At 42.7% G+C, this 19646-nt stretch overlaps 1 protein-coding gene across 3 annotated transcripts in view; it reads left to right on the top strand.

Moving 5' to 3' along the window:
- The window catches only part of LOC126106537 (zinc finger protein 239-like), a 376855-nt gene that overhangs the window by 249929 nt on the left and 107280 nt on the right, over positions 1-19646 (top strand). The gene's annotated exons all lie outside the window — the stretch shown is intronic.

Below are 19646 nucleotides of genomic sequence, written 5' to 3' on the forward strand. Positions count from 1 at the left end.
GTTCAGCTTCACTTAAACCTTGATAACCTGACATTGTAGCAGCAGTAACCGATCTAACAATTTCGCCAGACACTTGTTGTCTTATGCAGGCGTTGTCGACTGAAACGTCGTATTTTGCCTGTTCACATATCTCTGTATTCGAATACGTGTGCATATACCAGTTTCTTTGGCGCTTCAGTGTATGTCATAAGCATAGCACAATATGTTAATAGGAGACAAAGTAATTACTATCAAAAATTGTTGACACAGTCATATCATGGTAAATGAGAGATAGCATACACACAAAAAATAATTGGATGTCTTTTCCATTTTACCGACACTCTCTCCCTGTCTTGTGTGCGTTCTCAACAGATGCAAACACACAGTTTCCACGTACACATACTTTTTCACAAATATAATTGACATCCAAAAACTGAATATTTGTCATCAGAAGCAAACATTTCAAATAAATTAACATAATTAACTGTATGTCCCCCTCATCCTTTGCAATTAATATTAAGCTGTTGATAGAATTTTTTCATAAACACGACCAAGAAATGGAAAGAGCTACATCATGAAGCACCAGACTGATATGTATCAAATTTCCTGAAATTATTAATCACTTCAAATGTATTACATGATTAAACTTTTCCATGGTTACCAGTTTGGGAAGTGCCCCTCTCTTATATTCCATGTGTCACCAAGATTACTGCGTGGAGGCTGGTGTGAAAGTCTTCTCATCACATATCATCGTCTTGCAGAAATCTGCGAGTACATTAGATACTCTGATCTTGAAGGTCGTGAAAAAAGTTTTACCTTTCTTGGCATGGCTTGCGATTATTTAGCCTCCCTTTAAAAGTATTATCAAACCAGTCCTTGTGTCATACCAATGATCTCCTTGCATCGTGATTCCAAGAATTTGACAGGTATGCATCTCGAGAACTGCTGCTTCCTACAGCCTTTCACGAATCGTCTGCAGATACATTGGTGTTGATCTCATGTCCAGAAACAAAAGTGAGACTGATCGTTTAAGACCAGACATTGTTGTTTAAGTGCCTGTTGTCTCTGGCGTTACCATGTTAAGGTTTGTCTCTGGCGTTACCATGTTAAGGTTCTGTTGTCTGTGGTGTCATGCCAGCAGTAAACGAGTCATGGCAAATCGAACTCTCAATACCAAATCAAATGTTAGATTGCTCTTTGTTTGGCCACTGGGTGTTACTTATATGCTTTTTTCCAGACATCATAAATGTCCATACAGTCTACTCTTTGTCCAAATTCTGTTCCATGATCCATCACTCAGTATACGTTTTTATCCACTACCCCACGATCAAGATGTTTTTTTTATAGAGTCTATGCAAAATCGATCATTCTTTTTTTGGCCAAATGGCTCTGGGTGGCTAGACACTTAAGAAAATTGACTAAAGCTCCCAACTAATCTGTTAACTGGGACAGTAGAAATGTTTGAAATTAATGTCTGCCACACACTATAAGGTGGCTCGTGGAGTATAGATGTTAATGTAAATCACATAATATGCATTAGAATTCTATAGTCCGAAACATAATTTCGTATGTCAAGTGGATCAATGATAGTATTTCATGTTTTTGTTATGTTTGATATTGTAATAACAATACAGTCAGTGGATTTGCCCACTTTTAGATTCTGTGAATATCGCCTGTAAAGTTCACGAACTTTTGGGATCTGCAACAATGCTTCATATGAAAGCAAATCATTCTGTTCCTTCTTTCAACTCAAACAATAATGTTGATTCTAGACTTTTGCTCATAATTTATAACCAATAATGGTGTACTGAAAAGAAGTCACTCTGAATTTATGTGAAAACTCTTAAAACTTTTTAAATAAAAAGAAGTTTGTTAACATTCTACAACTTTATTCTTCATTTCCATATATTTAATCCTCAACTTAGTCACCCTGGTGACGAATACGTCTTCCAGTGAGCCAACAGTTTGTTAATACTGTCACAATAGAATGTTTGATTTTGCTGGTGGAGACACAACTTCACATCTGCTTGCAACACTTCATCTCTATCAATCTGAACTCCTCGAAGGTGTTCTTTTAGTTTTGGAAACAGATGAAAATCAAATGGGGCCAAGTCGAGACTGTACAGAGGATTTTCGATGACAGTGAACCCAAGGAATCACATTGTTACAGATGTTGCAGGACTCATGTGTGATGTGCCATTGTCGTGCTGAAGGAGAGGGTGTTCCACGTGTGGATGAACTACTCGAATTTGTGCTTTCAGAAACTTGATTACAGTGTGGTGTTTCTCATGAACCAATATAGTTACGTTTCACATTGCCATGTTGGGACATGCTACAATTAGAAGACCTCTAGTGGCAGAGGGTGGAAAATTGCCTCAGCAAAGTTGGTAGATCGACTGAGCAAGATACACAGCATATAATATCTCAACCAATATTTAGAATGTAGTAAAAAATTAGGAGGCATTACTTGTCAGCTCGCCCTTGTAGTTTCTGGACTATTCTATATGTTGTGCATTTATGTGGAAATATTGTGACATCTCGTGGTCGAGCATGTGTTAATACAATTTTTCATTTCCATAGTGGCACTGTTATAATAGTTTTTTTCCAGTTTCACTTTATAATAATTGACAACCCTGCTACCCGAAACAACTGTGACCATGCCATAATTACCTCATATCAGTTACCCAATCATATCCCTATCCCATCACTCCTCACTATGTTACATGCTAAAATACCATGTCATACTCCTTGCTCCACATAAAACAAAATAAAAATATAGAACACTTAAACTAAACTGAAACATATTACTTCTTACCACAACTTAATTGCTCTCATCTGACTGGCCACTGTAGTTACTGTTATACAACCACAAAAAGAAATAGTGCACCCTTTTAGAGGTTTTCAATTCACTCAGGATTTATTGTTACGGCAGTGCAAATGGAATATATGGAATCAGAAGCACAAGTGGTTCTGAGTTACCAGATATCGACCCATGCTGAAACACCCATATTAATACATGGTGTAGCCTTCATGGCCAATGATGCAGACATTGGCTCTGTCATCCAGTAAATCGTACAGATTGAATATACTGTTCTGGGATGCGTTATGTCACGCCTGCCCGACCTGTTCAACTTGTTCTGTAAGAGTTGTTCATTGATGAGTCAACCGAGTCACTTCATGTCCCATCGTATCCCACATGTGCTCCATTGAAGACAAGTCTGGAGATGGTGCTAGCCAGGGAAGGAGCTGCGTTTCTTACAGAGGATGTTGAGTGCCAAGGGCCGTTTGTGAGTTGGAGCAACACAGCATATTCTTGTTGTGAGGCAAAAGAACAAGTCTAATAACATTCACCACATACCGAGCACTGGTTAGCAACCCTTCCAGAAACATCAAAGGTGAATGGGAGTAGCTTACCACACCCCATTGCTGAAGATCACACAGTTTCATCTTTCAGTTGATCCTCTGACAGCACCAGTCTAGCTGTAAAGGTCAATGCTATTGAGTGGAAAATGGGCTAGAGATGTGCATGCCCTTAGTCCCACTGCTGACAACCACTTTGTGACAGTTCATGTTGACATGTATGGGCTCACAAGCTTTCTTATCTGTGCTGTGGTAACTGTATGATCTGCCACTGCTGCCCTTACAGTATGAGTCCAGAATGTCGTCTACAGGTGTGAGAATTTTCACCTGATACGAGCGTTGTTATACAACTGATGCAGCACATCCAACTTTTGCAGCATTCCCCAAAGGGGCCATCCCTCTACTGGGAAGACTACAATTTTATCCCTTCAAACTCACTTAGTTGGCTGTAGCAAGCACAAGTGCGTCTACCTGGAATGGTTGCCTGTTTGTTTCACACGTTTGCACCACATTCAGCCTTCTGGCTGTGAGCATTCCTTAATGAAGGGTAGACACAGATGGTGCTGTGGTAGCTACGCCATTAGCCTATATGTTGGCAGATGACATGGAAACCATCATCAGCACATCAGTCAGGTGGCATATGCCATCATCAGATCAATATCGACGTTGTTTTTCCTGGTGTACTAATTCTTTTAATGGCAGTGTATTATACACCAAAACAAAGAATTAACTTACCTTCACCTTCTGGATCACTACTCATAATTAATAGCTTATGTACTAACAGAGAATGAGCCACACCTCTTGCTCCTGACACTCATATCAAACAGGCGAAAACTGATATTTATGTTTATGCCTTCTAAAAAGTGCTATCTGCATTCACCTGTACCTACTGAACTTACAAGTACGACTCAACTGCTGGCAAAACCCACAGACCTTCCATGACACTAAAAAAACAAAACAAAAAAAAACAAAAAAAGTCTACACTCACCCCACATTGAAGATACTGTAGGCATTGTTGCCTCTTCTACTGTTATCAAACAGTGTGATGAAAATCTCGAAGATTCCCTGCTGACATCACTCTGTAGCGCCACAGGGTTCAGGCACGCCTCTCCTCGCTGACCCTGGCTGGGGTCGATGAACAGGCAGTGGCTTCTGCCTGATGCCGCTGGGTTGGCACTCCACATTGCTGAGTGAGGCAGCCTGCGTAGGTCTCAGGTGCTGACGTCAGCAGTGCATCGCGTTATGCTGCAATGACCTCCCGTCCTCTTTGGGAGGAGGCCCCTCAGCTGCTCGTATGAGTGCAGTGGCGGCGTCAAAAGACTAGTGTGTACTGCTTCCCTCAGCATTGTGTATGCCCGACAGGCCCTCATCCTGCTCGTATCACTGCAACAGAGAACGAAGGCAGTGGTGTGTGGGGTGCAACTCGTGGGGCCATGTGCAGTAGTTGGCTGGTGACTGGCGTTGGGGTGCCGAGTCCCTCTAGGAGCTCAGTGTTGGAATCAGCAGACATGGACGTCAGTTCATCAGGGCTGACACCGAGTCCCGTGAAAGGGCTAGTGCAGTCAGCAGGCGAAGCCATGTCGATCCCATTGCTGCAGCTGGCGGAGCTCATTCGTCTCTCTGTCTGGCTTCGTGGTGGCGCTGCTGGCTTCCGGCGATGACAAGTCACCAATTCCTTATAATACAGACTTATTTATATCCCTCTAGTGCCCATTTTTTTCGCTAAAACCTGGTGCCTAATCACGTTGGCAAAATGTGAGACTGACCCTGGTGTGGTGACACTGGCCCACTTGCAACACGGTTATGGCTGTGCAGCGCCGTTTGCTGCTGAGCTCGTATAGGCTTGCTTTAATCCAGTGCTCCGCCTTTTGTTTTAACCAACATGTCAGCACACTTGCAGCACCAATCTGTTAACGCAACGCTCTACAGCACTTACATGTTATGTTTCTTTACTTTTGTTAAAGACTAAGGGGACTGATGACCATAGATGTTAAGTCCCATAGTGCTCAGAGCCATTTGTTAAAGACTAATTGATTTCCGACCAAAGACTGGGCCACTACACTACAGTGCAGTAATATACACTATGTGATCGAAAGTATCCAGACACCCCCAAAAACATACGTTTTTCATTCTAGGTGTATTGTGCTGCCACCTACTGTCAGGTGCTCCGTATCATCGACCTCAGTAGTCATTAGACATCGTGAGAAGGCAGAATTGGGTGCTCCACGGAACTCGCTCTCGCTTCCCACGCCCGGGTTCCCGGGTTCGATTCCCGGCGGGGTCAGGGATTTTCTCTGCCTCGTGATGGCTGGGTGTTGTGTGCTGTCCTTAGGTTAGTTAGGTTTAAGTAGTTCTAAGTTCTAGGGGACTGATGACCATAGATGTTAAGTCCCATAGTGCTCAGAGCCATTTGAACCATTTGAACGGAACTCGCGGACTTCGAATGTGGTCAGGTGATTGGGTGTCAATTGTATCATACGTCTGTGCGCGAGATTTCCACTTCCCAAACATCCCTAGGTCCACTGTTTCCGATGTGACAGTGAAGTGGGAACATGAAGGGACATGTACAGCACAAAAGCGTACAGGCCGACCTCGTCTGTTGACCGACAGAGACTGCCGACAGTTGAAGAGGCTCGTAATGTGTAATAGGCAGACATGTATCCAGACCATCACACAGGAATTTCAAACTGCATCAGCAATATGACACTTAGGCGAGAGGTGAGAAAAAACTTGGATTTCATGGTCGAGAGGCTGCTCATAAGCCACACGTCACACCGGTAAATGCCAAACGACACCTCGCTTGGTGTAGGGAGCGTAAACATTGGACGATTGAACAGTGGAAAAACGTTGTGTGGAGTGACAAATCACGGTACACAATGTGGCGATCCAATGGCAGGGTATGGGCATTGCAAATGCCCGGTGAACATCATCTGCCAGAGTGTGTAGTGCCAACAGTAAAATTCGGAGGCTGTGGTGTTATGGTGTGGTCGTGTTTTTCGTGGAGGGGGCGTCCATCCCTTGTTTTTTTGCGAGGCACTACCACAGCACAGACCTACATTGATGTTTTAAGCACCTTCTTACTTCCCACTGTTCAAGAGCAATTCAGGGATGGCGATTGCAACTTTCAACACGATTGAGCACCTGTTCATAACGTACGGCCTGTGGCGGAGTGGTTGCACGACAATAACATCCCTGTTATGGCCTGCACAGATTTCTGACCTGAAATCTACAGAACACCTTTGGGATGTTTTGGAACGCCGACTTGGTGCCTCACCGACCGACATCGATACGTCTCCTCAGTGCAGCACTCCGTGAAGAATGGTTTACCATTCCCCAAGACCTCTTCCAGCACCTGATTGAACGTATGCCTGCGAGAATGGAAGCTGTCATCAAGGCTAAGCGTGGGCCAACACCGTACAGAATTCCAGCATTACCGACGGAGGGCGCCACGAACTTGTAAGTCATTTTTAGCCAGGTGTCCGGATACTTTGATCACATAGTGTATCTATAATCACATCATAACCTGTATTTCTTCGTACAACCTAATGCTTTCTTAGAGACAGTAACTGTATTCGCTCTGCAAGGGCTGTCATTAGGTTTTGGAATCCCATCTCGTAGTTTCTGTTCAATTCACTTCTCCGTTAATGGTTGTAAAAGTCAGAAAGAGCAGATACCATTTTCATATGGGTCTTCTTCAGTGCGGATGCACTCACATTGACCGAACTCTTACGGGAGTCGGTAGATTGACTGCCATGAGTAACGAGTATAGTGGCAGGGACACTACAAATGTAGTGTGTGGACAGTCAGTTAGAAGTGTGGTGGATCTTAGAGGGAGTTCAGAGATAAGTCCCTGCAGTCGCACTATGCTCGGTGCCTTCGATGCATCAGCTGGATAGTGCGTCTGCCATGTAAGCAGGAGATCCCAGGTTTGAGTCCCCGTCAGTGCACACATTTTCAACTGTCCCCGCTGATAATGATCAACGCCTCTAAGCAGCTAATGGCCTGGATTTCATTGTAATTTCATTCTTCGAGAACTGCAAGATCACCAATGGTATCCGTTCTTTTGGACATGTCCGAAAGAACAGATACCATCTTCACACATTCCAATTTGATTTTAACAGCTACTTATCCCGAAGATGCTACACATGTTTCCCATTCCAACAGTCCGATGTTCGGTGGCTCACTCTTCCACTCGTAGCACGCCGATTTCTGACACTCTTTCTGTGTATGGCTCTTTCGACAACACTTTTAACATTTGAGCTCTGAAGGGGATGCACGGTGATCTACCCGTTGCTTCATGGGAAAGTCTATCTTCTCTAACTGCACTGCAATTCTATGATCAGCTGTTAAATCACTAAGATCCTCAATACGAACTCTTCCTAATATTTCTGCTGGTATTCCGCGCAAGAATACGTTCAACGCTCTGTTTTCTGTTTCCTGCAGTAACACCTTATCTTCCTCTGCATTCTATGTAGCAACATATATACGCTCATTGACTTTCCAAATCCTGGTCGAAAAGATTTCTTCCAACTCCTTAAGTATGAAAGACAATGTACTGAGCTTCTCACTTAAAATCCGTGTATTATTTTGTTTTTGGCAACGCTGCCGAAACGACTATGCTTTAATGAGAATCTCGTGATATAATACATGTTTGTCTTCTCCTGTTAAACGCAAGTTAGCCACACGAAGGGTTACCTCAACTGATCAATCGCTCATTGCAGCAGTAGCTGTAATGTCACTAATGAATACGGACACATATTCCACTGTTTTAATCGAAAATAGATTGATAAGTGAGTCTACCACAGGCTCCAAATAAGACGAAATTACCCCCAACTCTGCCTTATTTTTCCATCACTCAGAGTGTGATTGAAACTGAGCGGGTTTCAAAGTGACAAATCTACGAAGGAGTTCCTTGTGTGCCTGCTTTTGGCGAGAATTTTCGTTTTGTAACACCCACACTTGTTCTGTTAGAGCAACAACAGGCTCCATAGCAGTAGCAGCATGTATCTCTATCATTTCGCTCAGTCTTAGTGCACGATAATTCGTGCCCCCTGCAAGATTACTAAACTACCACCTTACTGGTACTAGATTATCGGGTCTACCATTCCCCTTAAATAATGACAAGTCCATAGGTTCACTTGGTTTCACAAACGTAACGTCAAATGGGTGGTCCAAGGGCTCCAGACCGCCCCCCTCCCGCCTCCCCCCCCCCCCCCCCCCCCCGCACACCGCCACCACCACCACCACCAATCACCAAATGGAAATTACGCTCGACCTAGTTTGCGTGTAGTGAAACTGAGAGCTGATTTTCAGTCATACGACGAAGAAAGGATACGCACTTATAATCAGCAATGTCAACGATAGATTTAAACTTTCTGTATATACATAGCACTATCAGCTATCGCCCATCCCTACTTTAGCGAAGACTGGTTGTTGGTCATGCTTGAATTCAGTTGCTGTTTTGTTACAGTTCAGGTTTAAATTGCAGCTGAATTTAATGCAAGTACTTCCGTTTATGGTTTTTGTGCTGTGTGCTGTTGTGATAGTTTCCAGTTATGGACAAGTTTGTAACAAGAAAGAAGAGAAAAACCGATTGTTATTTATCCGCTATCGTTATGGTAAGTTCAAAATATGTACGCACTACTATAACAACCTGATCACTAATCCATAGCAGTTTAATGTTAGCACTGGAGTCGTTATCTGGAGGCTGGTAGAATCTTGTGGTTGCAGTATTTCAGTATTTCACAGGGCAGTAAAATGGTAAATATCATTTCAAATGACATTAAATTAAATTCAATGCATAAAAATACACTTGGATTTGTCTATGTCGCCCAAAAATCGCATCGAACAACAAAAATATCGCCCGAATGAAGATTGCTGCATATCTTTAAAAAATCTGCTCTATATTCTTAGTAGTCCAAATGACAAAATATCGCCCAATATGGTAACATGGGCTGACCTCAGTTACGAAAACCAGTACCGATACGGAAAAATGGCGAGGGATTTGTAGGGAGCGGAAGGAGTACGTGATGACAACACATTCTTTCATTTCTAAAAGATTTTTTCAGTGGGCGTTGAATTCGTCTTTGGCGACTGCGCTCTCCATCCATCCATCCATCCATCCCTCCCTCCCTCCCTGTTTCGTCCAAAATCTATTTAAGCTCTTGTAATACCGTACCATAATAACTGAAACCAGAAAAATCTTTAAATATGTATTCATTCATACACTATCAGATGACTAAACATGCACAATTAAAGGAAAAGCATGCAGTTTCGGAAATCAGTCTTTTGGTGTGATGCATTTTATTTTATTTTAAAACGATGTACAACAACCACTTTTTTCCAAATTATGCACCAACTTGTGGTAGCTCTGCATGTTGAGCGGCTGAGTTCACAATCTCTGGATTCAAGAGAGAAAGTGATCTCAATCTATCTGCCAACAATGTCGAAAATGGTTTTCTGTGGGCTTCCATTTTCAATTTAGGCAAATGCCCAGGTTGACCCCTTACTGTAGGCCACAGCCAGTCCATCCTGAATACCTTTCTTTCCTGACATTCTACGAGGGTCGTTCAATAAGTATTGCCCCACATTTTTTTTGTTTTGTTTTAAAGCGGTTAATACACATAGATAAACGTCCTTGCTGGTGCTTCACATTTGATGTTTGACCTGTGCGCCGGTGAAGTTTCGAACCGCTCTGGCAGATGACAGAGCCGTAGGACAGCGTCAAAATGGCGTCTACATACGACTCACGCTGTAAGCAGCATGCTGTTATTGAATTCTTGTGTGCAGAAAAAGAAACCGTGGTGAACATCCATAAACGTTTGTGTTAAATGTATGGCGTTGCTGCAGTTGATATGAGTGCAGTTCGGTGGTGGGTAAAGAAAGTTACAATCTCAGGAAATGCAGAAACAGAGCTCCATGATTAACCACGCTCGGGAAGTCCTGTCGCAGCCACTGCTCCAGACATGTTGAATCGTCCAGATGCCGTTATTCATGCCGACTGGCGCAAAAAAACTCTTCAATTGGCTCTACACACTTTGAAGATGATGGGAGTGTCGGTTATGCAGTGAAAACATGGCTGCGCCTACAGGACAAGAGCTTTTACCTACAGGGAATACATGCTCTTCCACAACGTTGGTGTACGTCCATAGAACGTGATGGCGACTGCATAGAAAAATAGGACACGGACATGACATTTTTATGCATATTGTCACCAAATTCTGACTCTTAACAATAAATATGTTCCGAGAAAAAAAAATTGGCGCATTACTTATTGGACGACCCTCATAATTATCTTAAAGATGGAGACCCTCTGATTAAAAGAAAAGAGCTGCATCGAAGGCGAGCTGAGCATCTCTTCAAAGACTCCCAGCACTAAAAACCATATGATAAATTAATAATAATCCAAATTCTTGTCTGCCAGGACATTGTTGAGTGCAGAAAATGATCCTTCTTACATTGCAAGATGTGACAGACGCACACTTAAATAGGAAAATTTGGGAGAGTGTAAGATTGAATACTTCCAGATCCTTTCACGTCCGCCACAAAAAATTATTCTACCTTCTCTGTGGATCAGAGATCCCTTTATTCCAAAAGCCCTGTCGGTAATAATCACGATGTTCCAAAAAATTAGCACTCCTGCTAACTTTTTCAGCTCAAATCCAGACTGAAAGAAGAAGAGTGTAAAATGTCCTTGGAGCATGAGTGCTTCGTAGTTGTTTGCCAAAATACAGCACTCCTAAGCAATGAGATTATATCTCTGCTTGGTGAAAACTGCGAAATAATTTTCGAATTAAATGGTTAATTATTCTTTAAGGAGATTTTCAGAAAAATCAGAGACCCCTCCCATGACAAAATCCTGGCTATGTCCTTGACAAACTGGAGATATGCTAATACCACTGCACATACGTAATTACCAAAGTACCCAGTTTTCACTACTCAGCATCAAACTACAGCACTCGGGTGCCGAGTCACTCAAGAATTGCTTCTCTCACCGAACTGCAGCGTTTGGACGTAGGAGAGACACTTCCAGACATAAATTATCAAGAGAGGGAGTGGAACGGCCACTTACTGACACTATCTATAACTACCCAGCCTATTCAGGGCCGCAACACATCATGATGAATGAGGGAAATGGTGCAGGGGAGGGCTGATTTGCGCTGGGGCGCACATTGAAACAGTGGCAGCATTAAGACGTGTTTACTTCTAGAAGCAATGTACGGCACATCGGCCATCCTCGAGGGCAAATAGTGCACATATCAATACAGCCAGTTGTGCAGTATGCTGATGACCCAACAGTGCCTGTGGCATTCATTGCCCTGGGTTCATACAGTGCACATCTCAGTGCAGCCGGTTGTGGGATGTGCTATTGCCCCAGTGGCGCCTGTGATTCGTTGCCCTGGGTCCACACACTATGCATGTCAGTGCAGCTGGTTGTGGGGCGTGCTGATACCACAGTGGCACCAACGACATTAGTTGCCCTGGATCCACACAGCATGCATGTCAGTGCAGCCAGTTGTGGAATTTGCTGATGCCACAGTGTCGCCCATGACATTCTTTGCCCTGGATCCAAACATCATGCATCTCAGCGTAGCCGGTTGTGGAATGTGCTGATGCCCCAGTGGTGCCCTTGACATTCGTTGCCCTGGGTCCACGCAGCACATATGTTAGAACAGCCAATTGTGGAATGCGCCGATCCCCTAGTGGCGCTGGTGACATCCATTGTCCTGGATCCACATAGTTCACGTGTGAGTGCACCAGTTGTGAAATGTGCTGATGCCCCAGTGGCGCCCATAACATTGGTTGCCTTGGACCACAGGTGGCTGCTACCACGTGCCGTATCACCTGTGAGCCAGTGAAGAAATGGGCATGGCCCACTCAGGACCTCTGGAATTTGGCTTTCTGTGTACCCACGCATTTATATGTGATGCCCCTGCTGTGCACTTAGAGCTATAGCTGCTACTAGATATTCGATGTCAAGCAGCAGCGCCCTGGTGATGCACCAGGATTTGATAAGGATGGTGGCTGATGACGTTTAGGCGGCTAGGAGGCCACGAGGACGCTCCTCTCCTAGCTGGATTGTCAACGAAAAACCCTCACAGGGTGGGGGTCGCCAGGTCCTCGCATCAGTAAAATTTCCCAAGTCCAGCAGCTGTTAGGCCACAAGTATGGCATGCATCAGAGTAGAACTTGGTTGGTGACTGGGTGAGCAGCCAGCAAATCTTCATCATCTAAATCTACATCTGCATAGATACTCAGCAAGTCTCCCTACAGCGTATCCCACTCGCACATAGTGCGAGGGAAAAACAACTGCCTAAATGCCTCCATACGAGCCCTAATGTCTCTACTCTTATCATCGCGTTTCTTAAGTGAAATGTACGTTGGCGGCAGTAGAATAGTTTGGTAGTTAGCTTCAAATGCCGGTTCTCTAAATTTTCTCAATAGTGTTCCTCAAAAATAACATCATCTTTCCTCCAGCGATTCCCATTTTAGATCCTGAAGCATCTCCATAGCACTTACGTTTGGACCTACTGGAAGAAATCAAGCAGCCCACCTCTGAAGTGTTTTGATGTTGATTGGTTGGTTGATTCGGAGGAGGGGATCAAATGGCGAATCATCAGTCGCCGGTCCCATCGGATTAGGGAAGGATAGGAAAGGGAGTCGGTTGCGTCCTTTAACAGGAATCATCCCAGTGTGTTAACCACTGCACCCCCTCGCTCGATGCTTTGATGACTTCCTTTAATCACAGCTGCTACAGATTTCAGACACTTGAGCAGTATTCAAGAATAGGTCGCACGAGCGACCTTTACGTGGTCTCCTTTACAGATGAACCACTATTTATTTAAGTTCTTTCAATAAACCAGCGTCGACCATTCGCCTTTCGTAGCACAGTCCTCACGTGCTCGTTTCATTTCATATCGCTTTGCAGCGTTACGCCCAGATATTTAAACTATGTGACTGTATCAAGCAGGACACTACTAATGCTGTAACCAAACATTATGGATCTCTTTTCCTATTCATCCGAATTACATTTTTTCTAAATTCATCACACCAACTAGAAATTTTCTCTAAGTCACCTTGTATCCTCATACAGTCACTCAACTTCTACACCTTACCGTACATCACAACATCATCAGCAAACAACCGCAGACTGATGCCAACCCTGTCTGCTAAATCATTTACCTGTACAGGAACAACTGCAGTGCTACAACACTTTCCTAGGGCACACCTGACGTTACCCTTGTCTCTGATGAACACTCGCCGTCGAGTACAACATATTGGGTTCTGTAACTTAAAAAGTCTTCGAGCCTCTCACATATCTGCTGATACTTTCGGTAACAGTATGCAGTGGGGCATCGTGTCAAATGCTTTCCGGAAATCTAGAAATATGAAATCTGCTCGTTTTCCTTCACCAATAGCTCGCATTGTATCATGTGAGAAAAGGTCTAGTTGAATTTCGCATGAGCGATGCTATCTAAAACCATGTTGATTCGTGGTCATAAGCTTCTCGGTCTCAAGACAATTTACCTCCTAAGAAGTAGTCGTGATTTCTCTTAAACTCAACAGGCTGCCATTCTCTCTGGCTCAAGAAGCAGACGGAATGGCGGCGCAACCGAATACCTAGAGCCTCTAGGCACGATTACACTTGCCCACACTGAAAATGTTTTTGGTTGAAAAATAGCTGGTTCTTGTGTATTTCCACCAAAATTACCGATTAGCTCTTGTTTTGGCGCTAAAATACCATGTCATTTTTTTAGAGTTTCCATTTTCTGTCGGGGGAAAATTTTGATTTTGAAATTAGCACACCTGTCAATTGACAAAGCACAATGTTCTTCAGCTGTTTGTAGGTCATAAACGTACATATTGTTGCTGTTGTCATTAGTGCAGAATTTCTGGTGCTTTGATTCTTTTAAGGTGCAAACTTTATTAACAAGCCACATAAATGTGTAAATTCTGTGAAGAACTTTTCTTACGTTTGTTGTGAAGTAACATTTTCATCACAGAAACTGAATCTGACACTTATTGTGTAGGCTGTCTATTGGCATTATTTTGGTATGAAGGTCAGGGACCAGGCTAAATAATGGGCCCCACATATGTGATGCAGCTCTTGTCCTGTAGTACTACGAGAATGGCTGAAAAAAAGAAAGAGATCTATGGCTTTAGCTATGTCTGTGGTTTGGCAGGAACCTACAAGCCACGTAGGTAACTGCTATTCCTACTTGACTCCATCTATAAGGGCGGAGTTCATAATGAAAGGCAAGAAGAGCAATTCAATACCAAATTTTCAAGACGCTATTCGACCTATTCTCCATTCAGATTACCAGTTCCTGCAGCACCCCGGAACTTTGAGGTGGGAATAGAACATGAAGACAGTGTAGAAGAAGAACCCAGAGAGCTTTGCGCGTCCCATGACACTGATTTTGAGGACAAAGATAATAAACCACACCGACTGAGTCAATCAAGATTGAATGATCTCATTCAAGACCTGGGTTTGTCAAATGAGAAAGCAGAACTTTTAGAGTCAAGATTACAGCAATTAAACCTTCTCCAACACAATTTCAGAGTCTCACATAACAGACAACGTCAGAGGAATCTTGTTGTTTACTGCAGTATTAATGGTTTGATGAAATCTTTGGATGTGAACCCTGATCCTATGGAATGGAGGCTGTTCATAGACTCATATAAGCTAAGTTTGAAAGCTTTATTACTTCACAGCAGCAACCGTCTTCCTTCTGTTCTTCTTGGTTGTGGAGTTCGCGTGAAGGAGACTTATGCAAACGTGAAAGCCCACGAAGACAATCAAATATGCTGAACACAAATGGTAAATATGTGGTGATCTAAAAGTCGTAGTTGCTCTCTTAGTATGCAATTAGGCTGCACTAGATACTGCTGCTTTTTTGTGTATGTGATCATAGGGATAGAAAATCACGTTGTATCCAAACACATTTGCTTACAAGAAATCTTAACCCTAGCGATAAAAACACCATTTCTGAGCTTCTCGTGGACCTAGAAGATGTTATTCTTCCACCCATACATATAAAGCTGGGGTTGATGAAAAATTTTGTCAAAGCAATGAACCCTTAAGTACTTACGAGGCAAACTTCCCACATCAACCCTTGAGTAATTACGCAGGTGACCCAGCGATTTTCTTTTTGTTATGTTATCGCCCGAACGGATTGTCCACAGACGTGAACGTGTATAGCGTCGAGCTGCACTTTAAAGGTTTATATTTCATCACTGTTTGAATGTAGCTATTATTAGGGAGTATCAAAATAAATTCATCCACATTGTGTGCTCTGGTTGACAACTATCACCCATACAACTACTGGTGCTACCATTTCGGTTCCTATTTTGATAGGTGAGTTATTTATTTTTTAGTGTTTAGTGCCTATATCACTGCGTTTATACGTACGTATGCATACTCAAAATTGTGTAATATACTTGAAAACTATGTTGGGTCGCAGCCCGATAGATCTTATAAGCGAATCAGTAGCCCACATGTTGTAGTAATAAGAATGATGGAGCCAACTGCAGGCACAAACAGGAATGGAATAGCCGATAACAGGTTTTCGCCGTATTCTCTTACTAAAAGTCTCAAAGATAGGGGTCTTACTCATGTGGGAACACTTCGCCAAAATAAACGAGAAGTACCCTTGGAGTTTCTTCCAAAGAAAGAAAGAACAGACAACCCAACAATTTAAGGCTTTCAAAAGGACAACACCGTTGTGTCGTACTGTCCCTAAGAATAATAAAGCTGTCGTTGTAATTTCTACAGTGCACCACGACGATGTTATCGATAGCGATACAGGGGATCATAGCATATACTACGTGACAAAATTTGGCGTAATGATTTGGAATTATTAAACTTTGCTGCAATAAATGTATTTTGCATTGATAAATTCAGTAAAAAGGAAGATAAAGCACTGAACAGAACTACTTTCCTAACCAAACCTGCATGGGAACTTACAAAGCCCCAAACAGAAGGGATATGTCAAGCACCACAGGATCCGAAGGAGGCCTGGAGGCGTGTGGAGTTTCACTGCTTGGAATGGAAGACTGTATACAGGCTGCAAGAGGAAACAAAGGGAAAGACGAAGAAGTTACGGGCGTGGTAGATCACGGGACAAATGAATCAGAAAGTGGTGTGTTAGGTGCGATAGATGGTCCTGCCCTAATCATTTGAAGAAAGTTTTTGTCAGTTGATTAGACACAGCGGAATGAAATAGCATACATGTCAGAAATTAATTTTGTAAATATTGGTTTAGTTGTTGTATTTGTGAGGCTCATGTACAGGTTCTGCAGTGAATGGTTCACAGTCTACAGCTATTATTCATTTTTACTGCAATACAGGTTCACCTTTGTCTGTTTTCACTAAAATAGTTTATGTGTGGACATTATAATAAATATAGCGCATTCAAATGTAGAATTGAGTAATTAACTGAATCCTATATTATTATGCAAGGATATATCCTATTTTTCGTCATCGTTTTTAAAAAGAACATTGAAAATAATAGTGGGTGCCACCTGCACTCATTCGATCAATAACGTAACACAAATTCACGCGACTGCTGTAGGATTGCCTAACGCAAAGGTTAGAAGGTATTTCTGTTGAGCCACAAATGTAGCAGCTTGTAAAGGATCCAGCGTTTCATAGAGTTTTGAGGTGGAAAGAAAAGGAAGCTTGGGAAACCTTCAAGTAAATTATTCCAGGACTTTTAGGCAACGAAAGAGACGACAAGTATCCTGAGTTGCTGGCACCACTCCTGCAAACATACCAGTAACTCGGATGCAACATATCCCTTAAGGTACATTTCCCGCAACCCCATCAACACTTTTTCTCTCCTTGTTGTGGAACTGTCAGTGATGAACACGGGAAAGACTCCATCAAGAAATTACTGTAGTGGAACAGAGATATCAGGGCCATTGGACTGAAGCAATGCTTATAGATTACTGCTGGTCTCTCTGTAGTAATGCTCCTAACTCACTCGCAAGAGGAAAGCCAAAAGACACCTAGCTCATGAAGTCACCACGTGATACCTTTCAGACCCAACAACCTGCCAGTTCTTCCATCAATTTACGATGCTTGAGGTATAATCCTCATTAAAAAATCCATCTGGACGTTCAATGTCGTTGACATATTTAATTTAAATATATCATTTTCTCTTAATCCGCTAAAATCAAATATTTAAACCTTCACGAAAACTGGGGATAGTAAATTTTTTTCTTCAACCAAAAATTAGTGTGATTTGACTCATGAAGTGAAGGAAGCATTCATTTTTTTGCTGGCCAGTGTTATTTATACGCTTCTGATGTTGTCTTACTGGGGGTAATGAGTGTATTTGTTCCGTATACTCGTCCTGACCTATCAGCGTTTTCCAGCTGGCTTCAAGGCTCTGAACTGAGCATGGGTTAATAGGCACTTTCCTATTTGCAATTGCTCCATCTTACAAGATGTTACATCACCCTTAGTCATACTGCACTGCGGCATTCGCGGTTCTTTGCGTTTTGCCTGTGGCCACTTCTGATGTTGCCTTACTGGGGGTAATGAGTGTATTTGTTCCACATACTCGTCCTGTCCCATCAGCGTTTTCCAGCTGGCTGCAGGGCTCAGCATGGAGCATGGGTTGCTAGGCACTTTCCTATTTGCAATTGCTCCAGCTTACAAGATGTTACTTCACTCTTAGTCATACTGCACTGCGGCATTAGCGGTTCTTTGCCTTTTGCCTGTGGCCAGTGTCACAAGCCCGCCAGGCTGGAGTGTTTGACGTAACGTCAGCAGTACTGGCGAGTGGCCTATTTCATTACCACATTCAGCCAAGACAGCGTACTTGCTCTGGTATAACGGTGCTGCCTCTCGATTGTTTCCATCTACTTGGCCATACACAAACACTATATCAGCTTGTACCATCTCGGCTTTTTCCCGACATGAATACGGGACCATTCTGCTTCTTACTATACACTATGTTAATCACACAGACTGCAACGCACAAGGAACACATAACACGTGGTCAGAGGAAATGTTATTCATCAGCGCCATCTACCATGGCAATGATGTTGCCCCGGATGCATGTTCATAGGACCTTTTTTCCTCCATTTCCAATCAGCAATCCTTCCCTGCAGCTTGTCGGCTTTATTAATGTTCATCATATATAGGTGTGTGACTTGCAAATATATAATTTATTGAATAATTTTTATAAAGTTTGCCTGCTAGAAGACAACAGAAGAAGAATGCATTGTTATCAATTTCGACACCGATGTTGTGCATCAGAAAGCAGTATTATCCGCGTCTACATCTATACTCTGCAAACCATCGTGAAGTGCATGGCAGAGAGTATGTTCCATTGTACCAGTTAATAGGGTTTCTTCCTGTTCCATTCACATATGGAGCACGGGAAAAATGACTGCTTCAATGCCTCTGTGTGTGTGTTGTAATTATTCTAATTTTATCCTCACGGTCCTAATGTGAGCAATACATAGGAGGTTGTGCTATATTCTTAGAGTCATCATTTGAAGTCGCTTCTCGAAAATTTGTTAGTAGACTTTCTTGGGATAGTTTACCACTGTCTTCAAGAATCTGCCACTTCAGTATTTCTGTGATGGATCAAACAAAGCTGTGACCATTCTTGCTCCCCTTCTCTGTATACGTTCAGTATCCCCTGTTAGTCGTATTTGGTACAGGTCCTACATACTTGAACAATATTTTAGAACTGGTCACATGAGTGATTTCTAAGCAATCTCCTTTGTACACTGATTACAGTTCCTCAGTAGCCCACCAATAAACCAGAGCCTACCACCTGCTTTACCCACGACTGACCCTGTGTGATCGTTCCATTTCATATCACTACAAATTGTTACACCCTGGTATTTGCATGAGTTGGCCGATTCCAGCAGTGACTCACTGATATGATAGTCATAATATGTTTTTTTTTTCTTTTGCTGTATTGCACAGTTTAACATTTTTGAACATTTAATGGAAATTGCCAGTCTGTGCACCACTTGAAAACCTTATCAAGATCTGGTTGAATATTTATCCAGCTTCCTTCAGATAGCACTTCATTATATGTAACTTTAACATCTTCAAGAAGTATGAGGTTACTATTAATATTGTTTGCGAGGTCATTAATAAACTACAGGTCCCAGCACACTTCCCTGGGGTACACCCAAAGTTACTTCTATATCCGACGATGAACGATGCAGTGGCATCAGTGCCTCATGCTGGTGCATAATTACATGCATATTTGAACTTATATATGTTACACCAAATAACAATGCATGTATGACTGCCTTCTTCAACATGATAGCTCCAT

Source organism: Schistocerca cancellata, chromosome 10 (genome assembly GCF_023864275.1).
Source record: "Schistocerca cancellata isolate TAMUIC-IGC-003103 chromosome 10, iqSchCanc2.1, whole genome shotgun sequence".
NCBI lineage: Eukaryota > Metazoa > Arthropoda > Insecta > Orthoptera > Acrididae > Schistocerca > Schistocerca cancellata.